This window comes from Balaenoptera acutorostrata, chromosome 5, assembly GCF_949987535.1.
Source record: "Balaenoptera acutorostrata chromosome 5, mBalAcu1.1, whole genome shotgun sequence".
In the NCBI taxonomy this organism is placed as follows: Eukaryota; Metazoa; Chordata; class Mammalia; order Artiodactyla; family Balaenopteridae; genus Balaenoptera; species Balaenoptera acutorostrata.
In genome coordinates, this window is record NC_080068.1 from 77,640,424 (window position 1) to 77,668,009 (window position 27,586).

Genomic DNA, 27,586 nt, shown 5'->3' on the forward strand with positions numbered 1-27,586 from the left:
TTTTATTCCTAGATAAAATGAATATAGAGCCCGTTAGGATTTATCTTTACAGTTCATTTTCTTCCTTCTATGATCCCTGTCTTTGAAACATTAGAGAATGTTTATATTCATGTGAGTTTTAATTCAAAGCTATAGAAGTGTGTTACTTGAAGTATTATGGAAATAATAATTTTTTTTCCTTAAGAAAATTGTTTGTTTTCTCAAATCAGCTTTTCATCTTCTACTTTTCCTGCCTTCTGGTCCCACGTATTCAGTTGACAAATCATGTCACTTCCTTTTCTTTTTGGTCATTCCCAGTGGCCTAGTTCAGAGCCCTGTTAACTGGATTATTGGAACCCAAACTGGACGCCTGGCCTCTAATACATTTTCAGTGCTGCTGCTAATTCTCTCTAATACAGATCTAGTGCTGCTCCCCTCATCAAACATGCTCGATGATTCTCAAATCCCCAGCAGATATTCAGGAGCTTTCCTTACCAAACTCTTTTCCCATAAAATCTTTTATCCACCAGCGCTGCTGTCAGTTTAAAACATGCCAGAAACATTCCCACCTTACTAACATTGCCCAGGTTATCCTCTATGTCATATTGTCCTTTGCTCCAAATGGGCCCAAACCATCTTGTTTCAAAGTCTAGCTTAGGTCCCACCACATCCTTGAAGTTCTTCTAGAGCCTTCTCAGATAGTTCTCATCTGTCCCCTTTGAATTAACATTACGGCCTTTATCACCCTCATTAGATTGTGTCTTCTCAGAGATAATATCTTGTCTTAGTCACCTTGGTATTCCATCAGCCTTGCCATGTTGGCTCTCAGTAGATAGTTGTTGAACTGAATCAACAATTAAATGGAATTTAATTTAATCTTTTAAAACAGAGAGGAGAAGGGAAGAAGGGAGGGAGAGAGTGAAAATATGAAAATGAATATGAATGCCTATGGGTGAGCCCAGGCATACTTCCTTTGTATAAGGTACAATGCAGAGCACTGAGAGAGATAAAAAGAAAGCTCAGCAAAATCCAAACTCTCGGAAACGCTACCGGACAATTGACCTGGTTTCCTCAATGCAGCGCTATTTACAATAGCCAGGACATGGAAATAACCTAAATGTCCAACGATAGATGAATGGATAAAGAAGATGTGGTACATATATACAATGGACTGTTACTCAGCCATAAAAAGGAACAAAATTGTGTCATTTGCAGAGATGTGGATGGACCTAGAGTTTGTCATACAGAGTGAAGTAAGTCAGAAAGAGAAAAACAAATATCGTATATTAACACATATATGTGGAATCTAGAAAAATGGTACAGAAGAACCTATTTGTAGGGCAGGAATAGAGATGGAGACGTAGAGAATGAACATGTGGACACAGGGGGAAGGGGAGGGTGGGACAAACTGGGAGATTAGGTTTGACATAAATACGCTACCATGTGTAAAATAGATAGCTAGTGGGAACCTGCTGTATAGCACAGGGAGCACAGCTCAGTGCTCTGTGACAACCTAGATGGGTGGGATGGGAGGGGGGGAGGGAGGTCCAAGAGGCAGGGGATATAGGTATACATATAGCTGATTCACTTCGTTGTACAGCAGAGACTAACACAACATTGTAAAGCGGTTTTACTCCAATTAAAAAAAAAAATAGAGAGAGACAGAGATGAATAGGGGACCTAGAGGTTAAAAGAGACTTACGAAATATATCAACCAGTTGCAATGTATACACTGTTTGCATTCTGATTCAAGCAAACTGTAAAAAACATAAGACAATTGGGGAAATTTGAGCGCTGATCAGATAACTGGTGTTAAGAAATTATGATTAATTTTCATAGGCATGATAATGTTAGTGTGTTTATGCTTTAGAGTATCCTTATATGTAAGAGGTACACACTGAAATACTTGTGGATGAAAGGACATGGTGCCTGGGATTTACCTTCAGACAAGCTGGAGTTGGTGGGAGTGGTGGAGGGGTAGGGAATTTGTGGTTTTGGAGAGCAAACTAGATTGGGTGTGAGTTGATAATTGTTGAAGCTGGATCATGGGTATATGGGGATTCATTCATTCTTTATACTTTTTTATGTGTTTGAAAGTTTCCATAATAAAAGGTATGAGATAAAATAAGTGATAAGACATGAATCTTGTTTTTAAAGAATTGAAAGGACATGAAATTGGCATTTGGGAGGCTCAGGTTCCAGCCCTTGCTCGCTCTCCAAGTACCTGTGTGACTTGGAGTCACCCATTCAATGCTTCTGGGCCTCACAGACTCTCCTGAGTAAATGAGCTCACTGGGTGGTCCTCATTGCCACCGGTCGATTGGAATGCTGCTCTTCTGAGAGAGACTTTGGGCCTGCACTCCAGGAGAAAGAGTCTGGATTCAAGGAGCCCTGTCTGTGAAGGGCATGATTTTATTCAAGCTGTGTATTTGCCAGATCCTACTTCCAAACTCGTTGCCTCCTCTTCCCCAGGGAAACTGGCAGCATTCTGTAATACACGTTGTCAGTCAGTTGATAGAATTTCAGGCAAAGAGCAAAGCAGCGTCCTGTCGTGAGCTGGGAAGTCTTATCCACAGAGTTGATGCTGCGTGTGTAGTGATTAAGAGGAGCTCAGGCTCGGGAGGCCAGGTTCCAGTCCCCGCTTAACCACAGGCTGTGTCCCCCGGACAGGTGACTTAACCTACCTTCCTTAGAGGGTTGTTGTGAGGATTAAATAAGCCAGTACATGCCGAGTGCTTTGAACGGTGCCTGGCACATAATAATGGCTCAATAAATGGCAGATATTCTCATTGGCTCCAGTAGTGCTGCTTGTATTTTGGATTTCTAATTCTTATAGGCGCGTTGAGGCTTAAGTGCATTTGTTATCCTCAGTTGCTTCCTTCTCTCCTTCTCTCTCTCTCGGGGTTAGAAGCACATTGGAGAGCTCACCATAGTCTATGGGACATGAGAGCGAGAACAGGGTAACCTGGGAAGGGAGCTAGTGACTGGAATTGCCTCTTAGACGTTATCCTGTCTGCGCTGCCTGTCACTTGGCTGTTGATGGGCTGAGTTGCTGAAGGATTTGGCTGAGAGGGCATAGTTAGTGGCGTCACCTCTGGAATCCGGTCCCCTGGCTGCTGGTGATTTCTGTGGCTGTGTTCAGCTTCCTGAAGTCTCGTTTGGCATCCTCACTGATGACTAGGGTGCAGTCTTTCTGATCTATCTAGTATTTAAAAAAAAAATCATCCCCTGTGTTGAGAAGGAAAGTCTGGAATACCCTAGCATTTGTAGGGCAGGGAGATGGGAGGAAGCGTGGTGTTCTTGGGCACTCTGACTACTTGCTTAAGCAGCAGGGATTCTGTCACTTCCTTTCTAAGGCCTGGTGATCTCAGACCCTTGTCCTCCCCATCCAGGCCGGCAGCACCTGGGAGGCCCCGCCCGTTCCTTACAGCCCGCTTGCTCCAGGCCCTGGATCGGTGCCTCACAGTTGTCTGAATTACCTCTCCATCCTTGTTTTCATCCTTTATGTTTCCCAATAAATAGCATTGTTTCTCCGGCACCCACAAAGTAGCATCCTGTGATTTTTTTTTTTTTTTTTTTTTTGCCCTTAAGCTTATTGCTTTCCTCCTTAATGTTATTTCTTCATTGCCTTCATTTTCTTTGGATGCGTCTATTTATTTTCTGTTCATTAAGCTGAAAATAGGTTTATAAGCTTCTCTTATTTATTCCAGGGATGAGATTCCAGTTTATAGATTATCCACATCCCTTTGCTTTTTCTGCAGTTTTGAGGCACTTTACAGCTCATGGAAATTTCCTAATAACAAGGAAAGTAATATCTCTATAAGATTTGACAGATTACATAAAGATTTCATAGAGAAAATAACATACTAGACTTAAGAGTTGAGAAGGCTAATAAAAAGAAATGAAATTGAGTTATTTGTAGCTAGGTGGATGGACCTAGAGTCTGTCATACAGAGTGAAGTAAGTCAGAAAGAGAAAAACAAATACCGTATGCTAACACATATGTATGGAATCTAAAAAAAAAAAATGGTTCTGAAGAACCTAGGGGTAGGACAGGAATAAAGACGCAGACATAGAGAATGGACTTGAGGACATGGGGAGGGGGAAGGGTAAGCTGGGACGAAGTGAGAGAGTGGCATGGACATATATACACTACCAAATGTAAAATCGATAGCTAGTGGGAAGCAGCCCCATAGCACAGGGAGATCAGCTCGGTGCTTTGTGACCACCTAGAGCGGTGGGATAGGGAGGGTGGGAGGGAGACACAAGAGGGAGGAGATATGGGGATATATATATATGGATAGCTGATTTACTTTGTTAGAAAGCAGAAACTAACACACCATTGTAAAGCAATTATACTCCAATAAAGATGTTAAAAAAAAAAAAAAGAGTTGATGCCGAAGCACACGCGCCTAGAGCCCGTGCTCAGCAACGAGAGAAGCCACCGCAATGAGAAGCACAGGCACCACGATGCCCCCGCTCGCCACAAGTAGAGAAAGCCCACGCGCAGCATCGAAGACCCAACCAGCCAAAAATAAATAAATAAATTTATTTTAAAAAAAAAGAGTTGAGAAGGCTAGATTTTAACCTGGTTTGAATTTCCATTCACAAACTGTGGGTCTTTGGACAAGTTATTTTTACCTTTTCCTACCTCAGTTTTCTCATCTGAAAAATGGAAATCTCTAGGGGTTGTCGGGAGATGATGTGTTCTTGGTACTGATTAAATTTAATAAACATTAGCTAATATTACTGTGGATATTGTAATCTTACTGAGCTTCACAGTATAGTGTTTTGGTTTTTTTTTTTGAAGTAGATCAGGTCATCTTCTCCATTTTTATCTATTTCCGTTAATTCATCTATTCCTTTCCTTTTGCCTAGGAAAAAGAGAGAGAGAGAAGGAGCGGAGAGATTGAAGGCTAATAAATTCTATTTATAGCTGTAGCATCAAGGCTTGGTGAGTTTGAGATTTGCCCTAAAATCCTCTCCTGGAGGAGGAGGCGAGGGGTGAGTGGAGGACTCCTTTCTGTATCTTTATGCTCCAGCTTATTCTTGGTTCAGTACCACCTGAGAGGACCTGGGTGTGGGGTGGGGTGTGTGTCTGGAGCTTCTCCTTCAGTCCACTTTCATTGTCCTTGATTTAGAGCCATGTCCAGGGCTCCTGAGTGCAGGTGATAGCCCAGGAGGCAGTGTGGCGCAGTGGGCAGATATGCCCACTCTACTATAGAACCTTCTCGGCTCTGCTGCTGAACCTCTCGCTTTTTGGTTTCCTCCTTTGTACAGGAGCTGTGCCATGGGATGATCTTGAGGAGCGGGACATAGGTATAAAGGGCATGACACACTTACCCAATGTTGGCTCCTTTTCAGGTTTAAAATATGTTTCTGAGTCGTGCAATGGAGGGCTCCTGCTAAAGGGATTTCGGGCCGCAGCACACAGGTTGCAGAGGCATTTGGTGGGCCGTGGTAGCCTCGAAACACCCCACCCTGCCAAGAAAGGCTGGTCTGGTAGAGTTGGGACTTGCTTTCAGCCAGTGTCTGACCTTCGGGTGGGCATGAGAGTGACATTGCTTTGTCAAAATACACCTTCTGGGCTCTAAACCTGACCTACTGCCCAGACATGTACCTTTTGGAAAAGGTTCCTAGGTGCTCCTGATGCCGGCCTGGCTTAGAGCCACTGCTTTAGACAAATCAGAGTGACTGTTAATCCATTCGGTTCTCACACCAGCCCTACGAGTTCCGTGCTGTCATTATGCCCCTTCTGCATGACACGTCCGAGGTCACACAGCCAGGATGGGGTGGAGCCAGGTTTTGAGCCCCAGCGACCTGGCCTTGGAGTCCGTGCCCTTGTCCCTCGTGTTGTCCCCCTCTCTTAATCAGAGATAGAACTGCCTTGGAAATGGGCTTTGGAGAGTGTAGCTGTTACTTAAGGGCTGGGGGAAATTTGGTAAGAACCAGCAGCTTCTTTTTTTACTGACCCTGCGTTATTTCTTGACGTATCCTGGCCTGGTTCAGATTTCAAGAAGATTCATACGTTGGAGCAGTTGTGTGTCATGGCGGGTGGGGATGAAGGCAGTAGAGCAAATTGACAGGCCCGCCTCTCATGTTTACTCCTTCTGCTCTCCCACTTATTGTTCAGTAGGGGTTAGCTTGCTCCAGGGGTGAGAATTTGGGGGTCATTTCTTTGGCTTTTTTCACTATAGCCAAAATGCTAGACTGAGTGCCCTTCGAGGGCGGCTGGTCCTTTGAGACAGCCTGAGGAGAGTGGCTTTCATTTCGTCTGTACTCGGAAGAGAGCGGAGCACAGTTCCCGAGGGCCTGCCGGCTCACGGCTTTAACAAGCCTGGTGTTAGATGGTCTTGGAGGACAGCTTTCACGCGGGAGCCGTTGCAGCCTGGGACAGAGTGTTTGATAGTCTGGGGCATACGTGCTTTAGACCGACCTGCCCAAGAAAGTTGTGGAGCCCTCAGACAAATGCAGCAGGTGTGAAAGAACGATAAAAACAGCCACTTGCTGTGTGCCGGCCACAGTGCTAAGGTCCTTTAGGACACTAGCCCTCATCCTCATGCCATCTGGAAGGTAGATGTTATGGCCCCCTTTTTATAGAGGAGGAAATGGACTCAGCAAGTTAAATGATGAGCCAGTCTCAAGGTCACACAGGTAATAAGTGATGCAATCAGGATTTGAACCCATTTCTCTCAAGACTCCAAAGCCTGTGAACTTTCCTAATACTTTCCTAAAACTGTGCACTCAGCTTCACAGCAGACATTAATTTGCAGATAAAAGTTTTCTCTTCTCTCTTCCTAATATAACATCAGGATTTACTTTTGGATAAAGCGAATAAAATAAACACTGCTAGGGCTTCCCCGGTGGCGCAGTGGTTGAGAATCTGCCTGCTAATGCAGGGGACACGGGTTCGAGCCCTGGTCTGGGAAGATCCCACATGCCACGGAGCAGCTGGGCCCGTGAGCCACAATTGCTGAGCCTGCACGTCTGGAGCCTGTGCCCCGCGACGGGAGGGGCCGCGATAGAGAAAGGCCCGCGCACCGCGATGAAGAGCGGTCCCCGCACCGCGATGAAGAGTGGCCCCCGCTTGCCGCAACTGGAGAAAGCCCTCGCACGAACCGAAGACCCAACACAGCCAAAAATAAATAAATAAATAAATAAATAAATAAGAAAATCCTTTAAAAAAAAAAAAAAAAATCAAATGAATTAGTTAAAAAAAAAAATAAAATAAAATAAACACTGCTAAATGTTATCCTGAAATGAAAAAAGGAAAAAGGAATGAATGAGTGAATGAATGAATGAATGAATGGATGGACGAATGAAGCTGGATTGGTGATGGATTTAGAGAGCACAGGGAGATTCAGTGTCCTCAGGAGCTCTGGTAATTTCCTTCAGAACAATGTCTTTTGGGGATTTCTATCCCTCTTTTGTTAAAATGATACAGGATCTGGACCATGAAGGAGCAGTTTGTATTTTTAGCTACATTTAATTCCTGACTTCTTTACTCTTGAATTTTCCCCCTCAATTAACTGTATTCCTATTCCTCCCCTTTTCTTTTCTCCCGCTTGTCCTTTCTAGTAGGTTTTGCTTGCCAGTATTATTTGGTTTCAGGTGGATAAAGTATGTAATTTTAATAGTTGAGATTTCTTTGAAAAAGCCTGAGAAGAATTGATAAAGCCATATCTATCAGTGTATGAGCTATGAAAATATAGGATGAGCTTTCCAACAAATGTTATTATAATAATAATACTTATGGTTCCATTTCCACATCAGCCATTACAGATGCCCTGAGGAAACAAACATGGGGAAAATTAGATGTGATCATATTAATTATGATTTCACTTCTGTGGTTAAATAGATTTCCAGCTAGAGCTGGAGTTGCTTCTTAATTAAACAAATATTTCTTGAGGGCCTGAAATCTGCCGCACCGTGTACTAGTTTGTGATTTCACCTGTTCTTTGGGTAGCAGCACCATTTATGCTTTGAGTTGGTTTTTTAAATTCTTAGCAGCCGCTCTCAACATAATTTATTAGGCCAGAGTTTAGGAATGCTGTTCCGTGAAAGCCCCTTTCCCACATGCTTGAAGGGTAATACGAATTACGAATTTCAAATACGAATCCTGGACTTAGGGTTTAGAATTTAGAAACTTTCATTAGGTTTTTATTGAAACATGAGCTGTTTCATACACTGTGGATATCCTTAAATTATTATTAGCAAAATATCAAGTTACTTGACTTTACAAGAAAATTTAATGATGACCAGAGGCATCAATTTGAAGTCCTAGTTCAAACTACTTATGATTTAAAATGAATCAGGTGACTCGCAGACTTGGATTGGGTGGCGAGACTGGGTAGAGCCGGGTTCTGGTCTCTGCCCATCAGCTGTGTGACCCTGGGTAAGCCTTTCAACGTTCTGGGCTCTGGTGTGCTCCTCTGTTGAGTAAGGGATTGGACGGATATGCTGTGACATTCCTGCTGGTTCCTACTGGGTCAGACTCTGTGGGAAGAGAAATACAAGATGTTGACACATGGGCCAGTGTGTTGGAGAGAGAGTTTTTTTTCTTGGTGGGGGACTTTTTTTTTTAATTATTATTTTTTTAAAAAATATAAATTTATTTATTTATTGCTGCGCTGGGTCCTCGTTGCTGTGCGTGGGCTTTCTCTAGTTGCAGCAAGCGGGGGCTACTGCTTCGTTGCGGTGCGTGGGCTTCTCATAGCGATGGCTTCTCTTGTTGTGGAGCACGGGCTCTAGGCACGTGGCCTTCAGTAGTTGTGGCACATGGGCTCTAGAGTGCAGGCTCAGTAGTTGTGGCTCATGGGCTTAGTTGCTCCGCGGCATGTGGGATCTTCCCGGACCAGGGCTCGAACCCGTGTCCCCTGCACTGGCAGGTGGATTCTTAACCACTGCGCCACCAGGGAAACCCTGTAGGGGGACTTTTAAAATGAACTATCTAGAGGGGGTTGAAGGAACTACAGTCCATCAATCCATAAAGAATAAGAATACAGAAGTTAAAAAGAAATGATTGGGAGTTTCTTGTACTCATTCTGAACAACAATGCTGTACTCACCCCAATTCCCCGGTTATTGAAACCCAACCAGGAAAGGGACTTCCTTAAGGCAAGGACTAGCCTTTGTTTGACACATTGCATGTGCTCTACTGTTGCTAGGTAGGTTTGTGCCATTTTATACATTCTAGTAGGAATGGGTGATGGTTGGAGCTGGGCTGAGCAGTGCGTCTACATATTAGAAGCATATTTCTTATCTATTAGAAACTGCCACTGTTGGAGGAAAGAAACAAAGTGTGCTGCCTTAAAAGATTCATCAGTATTGAGCTGATTCAAACAGTTGGAGACTTGGGGAGAAATTGGAGCTTAGTAAATGATTTCTTGCTGGTGCTGTTGTATTCCATTTCTCTCTGTTCATTTATGGAGAGAATGATGAATGTATCAAAGGGGTGGTGAAGTATATAAAGACCAGTGTTCCTTAAATCTTAGTAATTTATGGACCTCTTTATTTAAAGGAAAAATTTCTCACAAATTCCCAGTACTAACATAAATATTTTTATTATGAAGTAGCTTAAATATGCCTGAACATAAAACTAGGTATAAACTCCTTATGCTTCCAGCTCTTATATAACTATAAAACAATGACAAATTTATAGCGTAAACTCAAGCAAAACCAATAACATTCAAATTAACATCAATTTATCACGACAGATAATCTTTTGGACTAAAATTAAACCTCTCCTTGGAAATGTGATCATGGTTCTGACAGCCAAAGCCCCAGTTCATTTCTCCTTCTATTTCCCTGTATTCAAACCTTCCTTCCTATAAAGCACCTTCATTTGGCCAGAATATATGATTTTGGTTTTAATTTAGCTTCATTTATTTTTCTTCCTTGTCCTTGATGATTAAATTTCTACTACTAGGTGCCATGACGATTAGAAACATAAAAGCAAACCCACTTTTGATCAAGCCAGAAGTTGGGACTTGGTGCCTCGTTGCATTGGGGTGGGTAGTGGAGGAAAGAGTAGGGTCACTGATACTTGCTTTACTGGGTTTCAGATTTGGGTGAGAGTGAATGGTGTCATTCAGCAAAATGTGGAAACAAAGGAGGAAAAGTAGGTTTTGAGAGAAGATGATTAGTTGGAGACGCAGGTTTCTAGCTGTGTGGTGGACTGGATACTCAAACACACTTCCTCACTAAAGCATTGTAATCTGGATAAAACATTTTTTAATGCACTTTTGGGATCACAGGAACTAAGACATCTCCAAAGTGTCAACCATGAATTAGTAAGGTAAAACCCAAGCTGGGAGCTTTCTGTGTAAACAAACACAGAAGACGGGTTGCCTTCACCAGTGTGGTTGGAGACTAAGCCTTGGGTGAGTGGCAATGTTAGAAGAGCCTGCATTCCATTAGGACCTGTAAAAGAAGCTAAAGTAGCCCAGATAGTGCCCATGGGCTTTTGGTAGAAGCTAATGTAAATCCTTTCTGGAGGAAGGCATGCCTACTTTAGACCTTAGGATTCTCCTAAGATCAACCAAATAAGAGTTCAGGATCAAAGATTTCCAACCCTACTGGAAAACGAGCCACCAGGAGTGAGGGTCATCAGAAACAAACAAAGAACAATAGGCTTAACCCTGAGGACTTCAGATATTAAAATTATCTGATACAGAATATAAAATAACCATTTTGAAATGCTTTAAGAAATAAAATATATAATCACAAATAAGTGCGGAGAGCATGAGATAAAAATTGACCAGGCTTGGGGAAGGGTGGTGGGGGAAGGATAAATTGGGAGTATGGGATGCACATTACCATTTATAAAATGGATAAACAACAAGGATTTACTGTATAGCACAGGGAAATATATTCAGTGTCTCGTAGTAAACAATAATGGAAAAGAAGTGAAAAAAAAGAATATAGATATATACATATATATGTATAACTGAATCACTTTGCTGTATACCTGAAACTAACACAACATTGTAAATCAACTATACTTCAGTCAAAAAAAAAAAAAAAATGGGGACTTCCCTGGTGGTCCAGTGGCTAAGACTCCACATTCCCAATGCAGGGAGCCTGGGTTCCATCCCTGGTCAGGGAACTAGATCCCACATGCCGTAACTAAAGTTCCCGCATGCTGCAGTGAAGATCCTGTGTGCCGCAACTAAGACCCAGTGCAGCCAAATAAATAAATAAATATTTTTAAAAAAATGACCAGGCATATTATTCAGCCATAAAAAAGAAGGAAATTCTGCCATTTGTGACAACATGGATGGACCTTGAAGGCATTGTGCTAAGTGAAGTAAGTCAAAGACAAACACTGTATGATCTCACTGATATGTGGAATCTAAAAAAAACCCCAGACTCATAGAAACAGAACAGATTAATTGTTGCCAGAGGTGGGGGATGGAAGAAATGGATGAAGGTAGTCAAGATACAAACTTCCAGTTACAAGAAAAATAAGTTCTGGGTAGATAATGTACAGCATGGTGACTATAATTAATAAAACTGTATTGTATATTTGAAAGTTGCTAAGAGAGTAAATAGTCAAAGTTCTCATCGTAAGGAAAGAACTGTAACTATGTGAGGTAATTGATGTTAAACTTACTGTGGTAATCATTTTGCAATATATACATAGATCAAATTATGTTGTACACTTTAATACAATGTTGTATGTCAGTTATATCTCAATAAAGGGGGTGTGTGTACAAGGGCAACATAAATCTAGGTGTTTTGTTGTTATTGGAAAAAAATCAACCAGGCAGATTTGGGAAAAAAAAGCAAGAACAAAACCTAAGGGAAAAAATTATAACTGTTGACATAAAAACTCAATAAATTAGATTAGGAACAGCTAAAGAAGCAATTCATGAACTAGAAAAAAAGATTTGAAGAAAATAACCAGAATGTAACATAGAAATAAAAAGAAAAACATGAAGGTGTATTTGAAGACTATAAAGCCTATGATGAGATCTGTTCAGAGTCCCAGAAAGATGATAGAGAAAATAGAGGGAAGTAATATTTGAGAATCTAGTGTACAAATAATTTCCAGAGAGAGTTCATAAAGAACATAAACGACCGGTGTTCCTTAAATCTGAGTAATTTATGGACAAGATATTGGGGGAAGCACAGCATATACCAATAGGATAAACAAACAGAAATCCACATCTAGACATAGGAAAACTTAAATTCACCAAAATAAGAAAGATGATTTTAAGAATACCCAGAAAAGAAAGATAGATTGTTAATCAAGGGAATAGTAGACTGACAGCTGACTTCTCAGCAATAATGGAAGCTGGAAAAATATTTTCAAAATGCTTAAAGAACATACTATTGGTTGTATATCAGCAAAACTGTCATTCAAGAAAAAGGCAAACTATGCTTTCCAAAAAAATTAAACCTTACCACAGCCGACCTTTACTAAGAAACTTCTTAAAGGATGTGCTTCATGAAGAAGAAAGTGATTCCAGAAGGAAAGGTCTGAAATGCAAAAAGGAATGATAAAGAAATCGGTAAACTTGTAGATAAATCTCATTAAAATTAAATCTAGTTCCTCAGTCATATTAGCCAAATTTCAAGGCACACGTGGATAGTGACTACTACATTGAACAACACAAATATGGTACATTTCCATCATCGAAGAAAGTGCTGTTGGACAGCTCTGTTGTGGAATCATGTAAGGGAAATACACTAAGATAATCTCTGCAGTTCATTGATTTCAGTTGCCACTGTTCATAAGAGCCACCATTATACTATGTGTATAAGATTTTAAGAAAAACATTGGCAAAAATTTTTAAGATGCCGTTTTTGTAAGGCACGTCTCCATATTACCTGTGTGAAAATGGAAGAAATGTGCCTCTTAGAATGGATGCAATATGGAGTTAGAGCATGAATGAACCGGGAGTTGAGATCCAAGTAGGTTGGGCATAGAATAGTCAAGAGAGAGAAAGCATGGTGTGTACTTGGCATAGAGCGGGTCTCAATAAATGTTTGATGAATGAATGGGTGATGTATCGGATGGGCGTCTTCAGACTATCCTGGTAGCTGGACTTGGCATCCTGGTCGAAGTCACCCAGAAAGTGTGTATGAAGTGTGAGGAGAGTCAGGATGAAGCCTTGGTGAACACCATTGATATTCTAGTGGTCACATAGAAAGGAGCCGAAGAAGGAGCCCGAGGAAGAACTTTCAGAGAGGTGGGGAAGAACCAGAGAGAACTCAGGCCACCTGAGAACAAAGGGTGAGGAGGTGAGATGCTGCAAGGACTCTGTTAAGATAAGGCATATGCACACTACTGAGCCTGTGCTCTGGAGCCCGCGAGCCACAACTACTGAGCCTGTACGCCACAACTACTGAAGCCCGCGTGCCTAGAGCCCGTGCTCCGCAACAAGAGAAGCCACCGCAATGAGAAGCCCGCGCACCACAACGAAGAGTCGCCCCCACTCACCGCAACTAGAGAAAGCCCCCGCGCAGCAACAAAGACCCAACGCAGCCAAAAATAAATATAAAAAAATAATAAATAAATTAAAAAAAAAAAAAAGATAAGGCATATGTGTTCCTGAATAAGCATCAGCCTGCCCTATGTGATAGGAGAAGCACTGAGAATCACAAAGGCATCAGTGATTATTTCCGCCAGAGCATCTGAGGAGGCTTCATGAAGGAGGTGATATTTGGGCTGGGCCTCAAAGGACGAGTAATTGGTACATCAGAGTAATAGGGTGGGACGGTCTAGGCAGGTGGAGTAACACAACAGCGTGAAATTGTGAGAAGGTGTGAAGCCCTTGGCAGTAACTCCTCAGGAGGCCGACTTCACCGTGTCCAGCTTTTTTCTAGGTAAAGGGCTAATGTTGGTGAAGGAGCATGTGTTCCCTAAGATCAGAAGCGTACTTCTACTGATCTTAAGTTGGAATGGAAGGCAGTTAAAATAACTGCATACCTGACCAGACACCTCCCTAATGCTCCGAGTAGACCACACTTTATATATGATTTCTCCAACATTATCTCAGGTTATACAGTGTATTACTGAATTTTGGGATTTAAGTTCTGTATGAATGCCTATGGTATATTATTAGGATGATTAATCATATGCCATCCGTAGACTAGAGAGCGGGAAACAGATTTAGCTTGCTAAAGTTCACCAGATCAGAGTGCTAAGAAAATATGCGGCAGATGAGACTTGGGCAAAAATCCCAGATTCTTGATTTAAAAGCTGTGTAACATCAGTCAAGTTATTTGACCGCTTCATGCTTCAAGTTTCCCCATTTAAAAATAGACATAATAATAGTTCCTACTTCGGGGTGGATGTGAAGATTAATAGAAAGCACTTAGCAAAAGAGTTATTCATTATTATAATAAAAACATTCCAGTACTTTTTTCCATAAGGAAATACACTGTATCAGTGGTTCCCAGCTGTGGGAATGATGTGCATCAGCGTCATTTGGGGCCAGTTAGAAAAATAAAGATTCGTGAACGCTACCCCAGACCTAGTACATCAGAGCACCTGGGCTTTGGACTTTGTATTTTTTGGTAGGAACTCCAGGTTTAGGAACCCTTGCTCTTGGGCTGAGTAGCATTTTGGTCATTTTTTTACCTGCATATTTACTTTCTTCTTTGCTCTACAGTATTTTGAACATTGGCTCTTGGTATTTGTTGAGTATGTGATCTTTCAGGTTTTTAATCCAGGAGATCGTTGTGTGACTCTTCACTCCGGTACCTTCCTTTCTCTTTCTCCTCCTTTCCTCATCTACCTCCCCATCATCCCATATTGAATTTTTAGACAGTTGGGTTGACTTATCTCCTGGACGGCCTAATTCTCAGCACCTCCCCCCCCCCAATCTCTTTTAAATAGATTTTTAAAAGAAACTTTGTAAAGGCAGACATTTGGCATGTTAAAATTGAACTTCGGGTTACACTAAAATTAATAATTCGACTTTTTTTATCCTTTGAAAAAAATGACTACAGGAAATGCTTCTAAAATAACTTATATTCCCCCCATTAAAACTGAGGTTGTGTTTGGATGGATTCCAGCATTTGTTCTTTTTCCTTGGGAGGGGGGTAAGATGTGGGAGTGTTCTCCATGCCAAAATACACAAATTTAATCCCTCAGACCTAAGAGTGCCTTTCATATGACGGCAGTTATTTGGTATATTGTAAAATGTAGCCTGGGAGATTTAAGAAATAAAATATTTACTGTATTTAGATCAATTAGAATATTCCTTTTAACTTTTGTGTGTGGATATTTTGGTGAAAAAAAAAATCATTGTATTGCAGCAGAAGTAGCCTTGCTAGTTAACTCTGTTTAGTTCATGTATTTTGCATTTCATTTGGATGAGGAAATGTCAGCTTCATTAGGGCAGAAACTTTGTTCAATGCTAAACCCCCAGCGCCTAGAATAGTGCTTGGCACATAGTGAGTGTTTAATAAAACTGTACGAAGTGAATGAGGTAATAATTAACCAACCCAAACTAAAAACCACATCTATCACTTCTCACCGAGAAATTTCCTCAAGGGCTTGTGAAGGTAACAATACCTGAAATTTGTCTGGTATTCGGGTTAGAGACTGCCTGCATGTTCCCATGGCCCCCTGTGCCTCTCACAAATCACACTGAGTCCCTTCACTTAGGTCCTTGCAGGAAGGGACTGGGTCTCTTGTTCATGGTTTTATCCACAGTGCTGTATCTGGCAGGTTTGTAGTTTCCTAAGTAAATATTTGTTGAATGAGTACATAAAGCTTAAAATTTTTCTGTAATGCCTTTATATTTGGTTTCATTGGTTGACAATCCCATGAAGCTGGCTGTTTTACAAATGATGGAACTAAGGTTAAAGAGTGTAAATTAGTTATTCCAGAAAGCCTTGGGTCATAAGTAGCAGAGCTGGGACCACAACCTCTATGTCTGCTGATTTCTTTGTCCCTTGTTCTTTCCGGAACAGACTTTAGAACATTAGAAAGCATAAATTCCCTCCCCACCTCCCCCAACTGTTGAAACCCCCTTTACTTGAGAGCATGACATGGGACATTACTGGTGAAACCTTTTCCAAATTGTCATAATGTCTCCACAAACTTTGTTGGGTGGCAGTTTTGCTTACTTATAATAGATTCTTTTCAGTTTCTGGTGATGGGTAATTTAAAACAAACCCAGCCCTCTCCCAAACATTTTAAGATGTGAAATTATCAGTACTTTCAATCTAAGATTTTAAAATCAAATTTCCAGTGCCATGAGAGGAATGGTCTCTGACATAGTCTTGCCTGATCATTTTGAGAGAGAAGTTTCAGAAGTATTGAATTGGCTTGGCTGATATTTCTGGAATCAGGCTCAAGAAGGAGAAACTTTCCCTTTGATGTTAAAATAGGAAAAAAAAAAATGCTGGCCATCCGTTTAAGATTCTCGGATGGTGGCAGTGTCTGGGGGTACGTTTTGCCAAAAGCATTCACTGAAGCTAAAGAACCAAACAACACACAGCCAAGGTTCCAAGTAAGAAAGGATTTCAAAATCAGTGCATCCGATCTAATTCTAATTTGTTTAGTCTCTATTGAGAAAGATAATTTGGTGACTTCAGCAAGATTATGGCCAAATTGATTGGCAGGTCAGAGTTTATTCTACCAGACTGCTAAATTTAAACTTACTGTCATTACCTTACAAATGACTTTAAAGAGTTCCTTGAACAATACTCACCACCAAGCTTTGATTTCACTGTGAAATAGCAACAAGAATCTGATTCCTTTTGCAATCTGTGGACCTTAACCTTTAGCATCCGATCTGAGGCACAGAAAAGAATGAATAAACTGTCGATATTATTGTCTTTCCTTCAGGATCCAGCCGTGGAAATAGATGGTGGGGACTTCAGGAGCAGTTTGGGGCGGAAAAAATTCGTGTTTTCTTTTTCAAGGGTGCCTGACTCCTGAGATGAGGCGGGAGGGAGCCATTGTATTGGTCCCGGCACTCACAAAGGGAGCTCACATCATCCCTGGATGTGGCTTTTTTATTAGTGGCTTCACAGTTCCTGCCTTTGTGGCCCTGCTGCACAGTAGGCAAGGGGTGACGGAGGGAACTCAGTGAAGGCTTTTCGGGGAGTGTTTCTGAGTTTGTCACTGCCTTCTGTCCTCTTGTCTCCCTTGCTCGTCAGGCTGTTCACATGTTGTGGGACTCGTAGGTTTCTGACTGATGTGACATGGGCGCTGTAGGTAAACGCTGAGAAAGAAGTGGAGGTGAGCAGTGTTCCTGTACATCACTTAGAAGAAGAGAGAAAAGTCCTGCTCATCCCCAAGCTTGTAGCAGGCGTGAGATAAGAAGCATTAGGATTATTTTATTTTAGTTTTTAGTGACTCTCTTCTTTTCTTTTCCTTTCTTTCCTTTTTTCTTTTCTTTTTCCTCCCTCCCTCCCTCCCTCCCTCCCTTTCTTTTTTTTTTTTAACAATGTTTTATTGAAGTATAACTGACCTATAAAACTGTTAGTTCCAGGTACACAACATAGTGATGCACTGTTTCTGTACTTGACAAAATGATCCCCACTCTGTTTCTTAATTTTTGAAATCAGTAATATCTCTCCCCTAAAACTTGAGTTGTTTTGGAAGGAAGAGGCTCAGACTTGATGCCTCATCATTTAGTAGATGATTTACTTCCAACACTGGGGCGAGCATGCATCCCTCCTCTCTCTTACAGGTGGCTCACAGGTGCCAGTGTCGTTTTCTCTTGTTGAAAACCTCTTGTCCTGCTTTGAGCAGTGGGACTGTGCTGTCATCAGCAGGGCAAGTACTAGGACCAAAAAGCTTTCAGCATGACAGGCGGTTTCTGTTCAAGACACCTGCTGCCCAAGCACACTGCAACCATTGTTTCTCTGACGGAACGGGTTCTGGGCAGAGCCTCGTCTATTTCAGGCAGCCTTTGAGTCTCTGGTTTTTTTCCTGCATGCATTTCATTTTTGACGGAATAAATTTCTCTCTCGTTCTACTGGTTTTGCTGATGTGAATTTAACATGTGCTGGTGGTTCATACGAACTTATATTTCGAGGAGTGCACGCTGAGATGTTGTAGTGGCGGAAAGAGCACTTGGTCCCAGTGGAACCAGGCGAACTGGGCTCTCATCCCTGCCCCACCAGCTGTGTGGCCTTGGGAGAGACATTTGACCTCTCTGGGTGACAGTGTCCTCATTTGTAAACTGAGGAGGTTGGCTTCTTAGAATGATGGACTGCCAAGTACCGTAGTGTTAAGATTCTACCATTGTGTTTTGTGTTTTCTGAGATGCTAGGAGTATCAGAGATGGAGTGTGGCAGTGTTCACTAAGGGCTCTGCCCCTGTGAAATCATAAGTAACGCCAGGAGGCACTCTTTTTAATTAAGTGACAATTGTATGGCATGGCTAGTGATAGAGAAGTTTGGATGCATTAGTTAAGGGAGAGGAATAACTCTGGTCTTCTTGTTTCTTTGTGACAAGTTTGCAAAATAACAAGATTTCTCGTTTCTGGAAAAGTAGTCGTTCAGCCCTGGGAGTGTTACTGGACACTCGGGTTTTGAACTTCTAAATGAAGAATTACAGAGTTCAGATAAATGAAGACTTTTAAATTTTAGCTCTTATTGTTCAGAAAAGAGGAAACCCACATATCAGGCTAATATAGTGTATCGATATACCATTTCTGATTTGCATTCCCATACTGTTTAATAAGAAAAACCTTATTTAAAAATATTCTAATTCTGCAAACAATATGTTTTAATTGTAGAAAACTTGGAAAATACTGAGATGTAAACACAAATATTTCTAATTCCATGACCCAGAAATAGCTATTATTGTTCATAATTTGGAGTCTTTAGATTGTATACACTCAGTCTGTAGAACAAAACTGGGATTATACCACAGGTACATAACTTGATATCTTGCTTTTTTCCTGCCGTGTTCCTTTCAAAATGATTTTTGTGACAGAGGTTCAAATGAAGGTGGAGATTAATGTAATATTATGCTTGCCACACTTGTGACGGGGTCTGCTTTGACTTACAGAAATAGAATTGTGGACCTAGTATCTGAAAATAACGTATGTCTCATTCCCTCTTGAACAGGCTTTCAATACTTGGCATATATTGATGTTGTCATAACTATTGCTATAATTAACAAAGACTTCTTAAGCTATTCTTAATTGTTCACTAATTGCTTTTATAGGATTCCCTCATTTGAGTTTTCTGTTTCTAAATTGCTAGCTGCGATATCAGTGGGCCTAAGTTATTTTAACAGTTTTTCTGAATGCCTTGATTCTTCAAGCTGAAGCATGGTAGCTAGTGTGGGCCAGGCCACAGGTTTGGCATGAAGTAGGATAGTTAAATGATTCCTTTTGCCTGAATATATTATACATTTGATAATATTTATGATTCACTTGAATATTGGTTTTCATATATCATTTTCCTCTATTAGGAAATGAAAGATGATTAGTTTCCCCTTTGGATTATTTAGCCTATAAAATTTTCTGTTACACCATTCACTTTGCCTTGAAAATACATTCTAAATCCTGAACCACGTTGGAATTTTTTATGACCTTTCCCTTATGTGTCTTTTGGTAGTGCCCTTTGAAGTCCTGAAATGTTTTTGTATTTGATTGAGATTAAATCTGGGTTTCATTTTACTTTTTAAAACATATTGAGCAAGTTAATTTTCTGTTCGGGTTCCTAAGGGGAATGATTCCAGCCCTCTGTGTCCCAAGAATCCAGACTGAGCCTTGCCAGAACATTCCTGTGGTTTTCCACAGGGCAGATGCATGTGTTCGTGAAATTTTGGTTGTAGCTCGTGTTTTCTGTGGTTAATTAAAACATCTGGCTTTAAAATTTTCCGCAAACAGAGCATAAGTGTTTGGCCAGACCTTTTCAGTAATGATTAAATACTTCAGTCCTCCCCTCGGAATAGCCCGAACTTGTCTTTAGGACACCTTATAAACTGTCGTCTCTGTTCATTAATGATTTTAAACGTTTGGAAGATGCTGGGGATTATCCTGCCAAACATACACTCCTGAGAGAGAGAGTTTGTGACTGTGAATCCCTCTAATGGCTTCCGGCCTTCGCCCCTCCAGGTCGGAGCTGCCGTGGGGTGAGCAGCTGCTCTCTGTAGCCAGGCATGCTGTGGTCGGCTCTGCCCAGCCGTGGAACAGAAACATTTGCTGGATGGAAAATCCATAAAAGAAAGCTCCTGTGAAAGCCTGAGACAGACGATAACTTAAGCAAAATCAGGTTGGTATAAGATAAGAGAGGCTGGGTAAAATGGACTGGGTCAGATGGGGAAGGTGATTTTGTTCATTCCATGGAGTGTTTCTGAGACAGTCCCAAATAATCATTCCCAGTTATTTGAGAGATTCCTAGCATTGTACAGACGGCAGGTCTAGCCTGACAGACTTCTGTGTACAGTGTATTGTGGTCTTCCTTTCTTTCTCTTCCTTGTTCCTCTCCTCTGTCCCATCCTCTCTCTTAGAAAAGAGAGGAGGATCTTAAGCTTAAGCAAACGTGTAAGAAGCCACAAGCAGAGGTCACCCATAATCACTCCATGATCTGGGCTTTATTTTGGAGAGCAAGCCGTGTCCTCGAGAAAGCCTGGACTCGTACTTTCAGAGACTTGCCCTCATTTGTGTTTCCAAGCTAAGAAGGGTAGGTTGTGAAGACTTGCCAGATCTTTGAGGGGGAGGGGTTCTTCTGTGTGTGCTCCTTTGGTTTGCGTGGCAAGTTTTTACTTACTTTTATCTCCCCCCAAACAAAAGCTAGCAACACATTCATTTTCAGCAGTGTGTGCACTTGGCATTAAGATACATAGGATGGAGGAGAAGAAATGTCCTGAAAATAATTGGAATGTGACTAAATGCCACATAGCCTCACTGTGGACCAGGAGAAGGAAACTGCGTAAACAACCTCACATGTGGCAGTAAGGTGGGAAAGAATTCATTCTGAGAAAGAATATCATACAGGGACAGGCACCGCAAACACTTTCTGTTGAATATTCGGTGGTTAACTCAGCATTACACGTAATAAGCAGTGGATAAATACTCAGCAAAAGGGAGGGAGTCGGCGGTCCTGACAGCCTGTGAAGTAGTGAACGTCTCTTGGCTTTGCCCACCCAGCATCCCTTTCCTCCTCCTTTCAATAAATCACCCAGATTTCCCCTGGGCTGTCAGTCACCCTTGCTTTGTTCTCAGCCCATGTAGTTAGAGGAGGTGACTCCACTGCCTCTTTCATGGGCATGTGACATCAGCTTGGCTAGTCAGGGTCACAAGGGTCCGTTATGGAGGTTTGGAGTTATGAAACTGTTGCAAAGAGGTTTTTCCTTTCTGTGGGTTTGTTAAGCCGGAGCTGCTAGTGACCCTCTTTTCTACCACGTAGGGAGAACCTTTCTGAGAATGAAGTCAACACAGAGGAAATCAGAGCAGGGAGATGGAGGAAAAGGAATGGGGATGAGGGGGACACATGCACATATACACCCACCCTACACCCACAACTTATGGCCGTGGATTCAGCAGCCCCTAAAGCCAGCAACTCCAGTTTCACTCTCCAGGCAGGTTAGCTAGTTAGTTTGAATTAGGTGTCCATCGCTTACATCTAAAAACACATCCTTCCGGGTGGGAGGTCTTAGCATGAAATGACTGTGGCATAGTCCCCGTCCTCACGGGCTTCGCAGTGATAAGCCAGATCAGTATTAGGTTAGCTGACCCACAGTGTGAAAAATGTATCACTAGAGGTAAGAACTAAGTTCTGTGGGAGTGGAAGAGATGGGGAATTATGAATTCTCTGCTGGCTTGGGGAGAGACCAGCCCAGAGAGCTGTTATTTAACAAAGGAGAAACAGGAACATTTTTAGAACTGTATGTAATTCAATTACTTGCTTTTTGAGTCTGAAAGAAAGGGAGGCTTTCCAGAGCGTATAGTTAATTGCAGATAAGGAAGATAATTTCAGAGCTTCGCCAGCAGTAGAGTCTTGGTATTTACTGTACACACGATTGTGTCGGGAGCAGCCAAATGAGAGGTTATCAGAAAGTTGCCCAGAGTTTATTTGAACACTACAGGGGAGCAGCTGCTCTTCTCACCAAAACGTCAGTTGGCTTTCTGGTGTCAGCAGAATTCCGGGTGCGTCATGAACTTTGTTTCTTCTTCTCCGTGTTAGGCTTTATGATTATTATTTTATTTTTTATGATTGACCTTGTTTGACTTTTAAAAAATTAATAGTCTTTATTTTGGGGAAGCAATTTTAGGTTACAGAAAAATTGAGCAGAAAGTAGAGTTTCCATACCCATAGCCCTGAGTTTTCTCATAATATTATTAACGTCTTGCATTAGTGTGATGTATTTGTTAGTTGATTAGCCAATATTGATTTATTATTATTAACTAAAGTCTGTAGTCTACATTAGAGTTCACTGTTTGTGTTGTACACTGTGGGCTTTGACAACCTGCCTTTTGAACCAGCCTTTCGATAGGGATCGTGTTGAATCTCCAGATCAATTTGAGAAATATTGCTGTCTTACCAATGTTAAGAATTCTGATCCGTGAACATGGGGTGTGTTTCCATTGATTTAGGTCGTTTAAAATTTCTTTCAGCCGTGTTTTCGTTTGTTTTTTAAACATCTTTATTGGAGTATAATTGCTTTACAATGGTATGTTAGTTTCTGCTTTATAACAAAGTGAATCAGTTATATATATACATATGTCCCCATAGTTCTTCCCTCTTGCATCTCCCTCCCTCCCACCCTCCCTATCCCACCCCTCTAGGTGGTCACAAAGCACCGAGCCGATCTCTCTGTGCTATGCGGCTGCTTCCCACTAGCTATCTATTTTACGTTTGGTAGTGTATATATATGTCCATGCTACTCTCTCACTTCGTCCCAGTTCTCAGGGAACACAGCTTACACTTCCTTGTTAAATTTATTACAATGTATTTTTTTTTTCTTTTTGATGCCTGTATAAATGGAATCATTTTTAAAATTTCACTTTCAGAGTGTATATACATTGTTAGTGTATAGAAATACAATTGTTTTCTGTATATTGCTCTTGTTTTCTTCTACCTTGTTGAATTTGTTTATCAGTACTAATAGTTTTTTAATTGTGTATATGACTTCTTTAGGATTGTCTATATACCAGATTATGCCATCTGTGAATAGAGATAGTTTTATTTCTTGTCCAATATGGATGTTAGTATCATTTTACAGTGATTTGAAAACTTTACTGTGACATGAGAACTACAAAGTAACATGGAGATTCTAATGAAATCATCCTATTCTGTAGCTTTATGAAAAGGACAAAGGATGGTATTTATGAAATTTATCCCCTCGTAATTGAGCTAGTAACTCAGTCAGTGAGCTTCTTAGCCATTCCTGTATCTTCTTTGGGGAAAGAAGATCTATTTGAATCTATCTGAATCTATTTGAATCCTTTGCATATTTTTATATTGGGTTATTTGTCTATAAGTCCCTTTTTGAATATATGATTTGCACATATTTTCTCCCAGTCTCTGGCTTGTCTTTTTGTTTTCTTAATGGTATCTTTTGAAGCTCAAACATTTAAAATTGTGATGAAGTTCAGTTTATCATTTTTTTCTTCCAAAGCTTATGATTTTGATGTTTCTAAATACTCTTTGCCTAACCAAAAGTTGCTAAGATTTTCTCATATGTTTCTTTCAAAACTTTTGTTGTTTTAGCCCTTACATTTAGGTCTATGATCCATTTTGAGTTAAGTTTTGTGTATGGTGTAAGGTTCAGGTATATGTTCTATTTCTTTTTTCTCTTCTCCTCTTCTCTTTTCTCTTCTCTTCTCCTCTTCTTTCTCTCTCTCTCTTTTTTCCATATGGATATCCAGTTGTTCCAGCACCATTTGCTGAAAAGATTATCCTTTACCTATTGATTTATTTCGGCACCTTTGTAGAAATTTATTTATTTAAAATAATTAATTAATTAATTTAATTTGTGTTTGGCTGCGCACTGGCTTTCTCTAGTTGCGGCGAGTGGGGTCTACTCTTCATGGCGATGCGCAGGCTTCTGATTGCGGTGGTTTCTCTTGTTGCAGAGCGCGGGCTCTAGGTGCGTGGGCTTCAGTAGTTGTGGCACGCGGGCTCAGCAGTTGTGGCTTGCGGGCTCTATAGCGCAGGCTCAGTAGCTGTGGCGCATGGACTTAGTTGCTCCGTGGCATGTGGGATCTTCCCGGACCAGGCCTCGAACCTGTGTTCCCTGCATTGGCAGGCAGATTCTTAACCACTGCGCCACCAGGGAAGTCCCTGTAGAAATTTAATTGACCATAAATGTAAGAGGTTTTTTCGTTTTTTTTTTTTTTTGGACTCTCTTCCTTATGCCAGTACCACACTCACTTAAGTTTTTGCAATGCAATTTTTCTATGAAAAAGGTTTGTTCAAGAAATGGACCTAAGCTGCAGTATAGCTCCCTTTTTTTTAAAAAAAAACTATTGTATCTTTGCTACTTTTCATCTCCGTTCCTGTTTGAGTCACTCTGTTAAAAGTATTAGTCTCTGGTTATTTCTCTTTGGGATAACAGTGGAAATCTGAAGTCGTAGGAGAGAATGCAAATCAGTCTAGATGCATTTTCTAGATTATTTTATTTCCAAAAAATACTTTGTTTTTCATAAAAGTGGTAAGCATTTTTATGCCCATTATCCATTTGTATAAAACAGACTAAATTAAATTTTTTCATTACCTCTGTCTTAATCATTACCAATAATTACTGGCTGAAAGATTTATACATTTGGTATATTATTTCAAGCATTTCAAGTATTTTCATTAATGGTTATATGAATTGGGTCTTTTATACAGAAAAAGGTAAATTTCACAAAACAATTATTTTACCAGATGGAAACTCTATGAATTGAAATGCCTTGGGTTTTGGGATTATAGTATGGTTTTATGTTTTCTGAAAATTGAACATTTTTTGTAATATAATTAAAATGCTAGCTACATTTTTATATCTAACTGTGCTATTTTTGCCTTTGTGTTGGTATGGTTCTCAATAGACTGCTGTGGAGACATTAAAATAATTATATTAGAAACACGAAGACTGCAAATTTATTTCTCTTTAGTTATAACTGTAAAAATTGTGAACGCATAGAGGTTAAAAAGGAAAAAAAGTCAGTGCTTTATTGTGATGTTTGGATTCCAGTTGGCCTTTTTTTTGTTTTCTAGTAAAGTTACAATTTTGTTTGGGGAATGACTTTTATTTTTAATGTGAAAAAAATATAAATTTAGTCTTGGTGAAATTCAGAGACATTTCTCTTCTCTGGCATATAGCTAAAAGCTGACTTCTGCTATTGGACTTTAATCAGATATTAAAATCACATGATTAGATTTAGAACATGTTTTCTGCCGTTGCATTAGTGGGTCAAGCCATGCCTGCCTGTTCCTGGAGGGTTCAGTTCTCCAGGATGGCTTATCTGCTTCCTGCTCTTTCTTGTAATCTTCTCATTTCCACCTGGGTAGAGCTGACGTGTTTCGTTACCTGGCCCCTTTGCTTTCCTTGCAGTCCTCTGGCTGATAATGTCACTTCATAAAAATGCACCCATGGGCAACATGGAATTACTCTTTTTATTTTCATTTAAAAGAAAAAACAGTAGGTAAGCTTTCATTTATTTCTCTAGGACGTGGGTATCATGAATTTTTTAACCCAGTCACTCCTTTCTGTCCTTTCTTTCTCTTTGGTGCCTTTTTTTTTTTTTTTTTTTTTTTTACTTGATTTTTATTTATTTATTTATTTATTTTTGGCTGTGTTGGGTCTTCGGTTCGTGCGAGGGCTTTCTCCAGTTGCGGCAAGCGGGGGCCACTCTTCATCGCGGTGCGGGGACCGCTCTTCATCGCGGTGCGCGGGCCTTTCTCTATCGCGGCCCCTCCCGTCGCGGGGCACAGGCTCCAGACGCGCAGGCTCAGCAATTGTGGCTCACGGGCCCAGCTGCTCCGTGGCATGTGGGATCTTCCCAGACCAGGGCTCGAACCCGTGTCCCCTGCATTAGCAGGCAGATTCTCAACCACTGCGCCACCAGGGAAGCCCTCTTTGGTGCCCTTTTAAAAATCTTTGTGACCTGTTTGCAGAATGATGAATGACCTTATGAGGAGTGTAGTATAATGTTCTAGGAGGATACGGTCCTATTGGTCTCGTTTTTCTTAGGGAGCTGAAACATACTAGGGCTGGGTGAGGGTAACTTCTTAACTGCCCTTTATTCTGAATAGAGCCTTGTGTTGACTGAAGTTAGGGGTTCGGAATGACTGAGCCGTTGCAATTTGAGTTGTGGTACAATTACATTTTGTGAAGGCTCCTGCCTATTTATAATCATTTGGTTGCAGAATCAGATCAACTTGGTCATATTCGGTGAGCCTGATGCAAGAACAAAGAGCGTGTCTGGAACTTGCTTTCGTTAGGAGAAACCACATTCTTGTGTAAACCTCTAATGAGGATGTTGATGATAAATATATGTACTGTATTAATAGAATTTGGAATATTACATCTTTTGACTTTTTGCTTGTCTTTATATTTTTTATGTTAAATAATCTGTGAGGTATTAAATTTCCTTTAAAAGTCTTCAAAGGTACCATACTCCAGTGACATGTAGTCAGTTTATTTTAGTGTAATTACTGATATAAGCAAAAGCAGTAGTTTCTCAGTCCCATAGTGACCTGTAATGAATAAAACATTTAATTTGATTAGACTGTCCGAATAAGACCTATACTATTCATGACACAATAACCGTTCAGAACTTCTGAACTTTCCAAATTGATTACTGTCTGCTCAGATGAGAATTGATCTTCATTTATAAACAAAAATAAGTCTATTGGATGTTTTTACATAGACAGTATCCAAGCCAGTCATTTATTTAGAAAATGAATATCAACATCAGTCTAGCTTACATTAGGAAATTGCTCTGTGCAATTTGCTAGTGTGCCCTTTTTTTTTTTTTCACACACACACACTGTATTTTATTTTTACAAGAGATAAATAGACTGACACCAAGCATTGTACATGGATGACCACAACAAAAGCAACAATGATTGCAATTACCAAACATGAAACACACTCATACTATGTCATAATATTGACATTCAGTCCAGTAATCCTCCACTGTAACAGCTCCTTTACTTTGCAGTGAAAATTGATTTGTATATTCTTTGCCTCTGAGACCTTGTGGGATTTTTTTTTTTTTAATTCAGACAGAAAGTCACAAAAATTTACTCATCCTCATCAGTTCACTCAGTCCCATGTAATTAATTTTTTTTTTCATCTTGATCTTTTTTTTAGCACTTTTATGAGTTCATCAGTTTTTCATTAGAGTTCTGAAAATGCTTATTCATTCAGTTCAGCAGTACAGTCAGTTACCAGAAACCTGTACTTGTCAGAGTCTTTTCCATGAATTTCTTGAAGATGAAACCCTTTTATAGGAACATATTTGCAAAAGCATCAGAGTACACCCAGAACTGCCTGTAAATGACAAAAGACTTAAAAATGACCACAGTTAAAGATTTGATGAAAGTTCATAATAATGCAGTTGACAAGAAAATTAGTTATTTCTGAGATATACATTTTAAAGTAATAACTAGGATTATTACTTATAACATTATACCAGAACATATAAGATTTTTAGAAATTTCATGTAATGTCTGAAACATTTATATTA

At 40.5% G+C, this 27,586-nt stretch overlaps 1 protein-coding gene across 14 annotated transcripts in view; it reads left to right on the top strand.

Annotated features, from left to right (window-relative positions):
• Window positions 1–27,586, top strand: part of APBB2 (amyloid beta precursor protein binding family B member 2) — a 379,382-nt gene that overhangs the window by 45,971 nt on the left and 305,825 nt on the right. For 11 of the 14 annotated variants that reach the window (XM_057546265.1, XM_057546260.1, XM_057546268.1 and 8 more), the window contains one exon: window positions 20,024–20,180. The exons of the other annotated variants lie outside the window; for them this stretch is intronic. The gene's annotated coding sequence lies outside the window, so the exon portion shown is untranslated. The remainder of the gene's footprint in view (window positions 1–20,023; window positions 20,181–27,586) is intronic. 14 annotated transcript variants of the gene reach the window in all.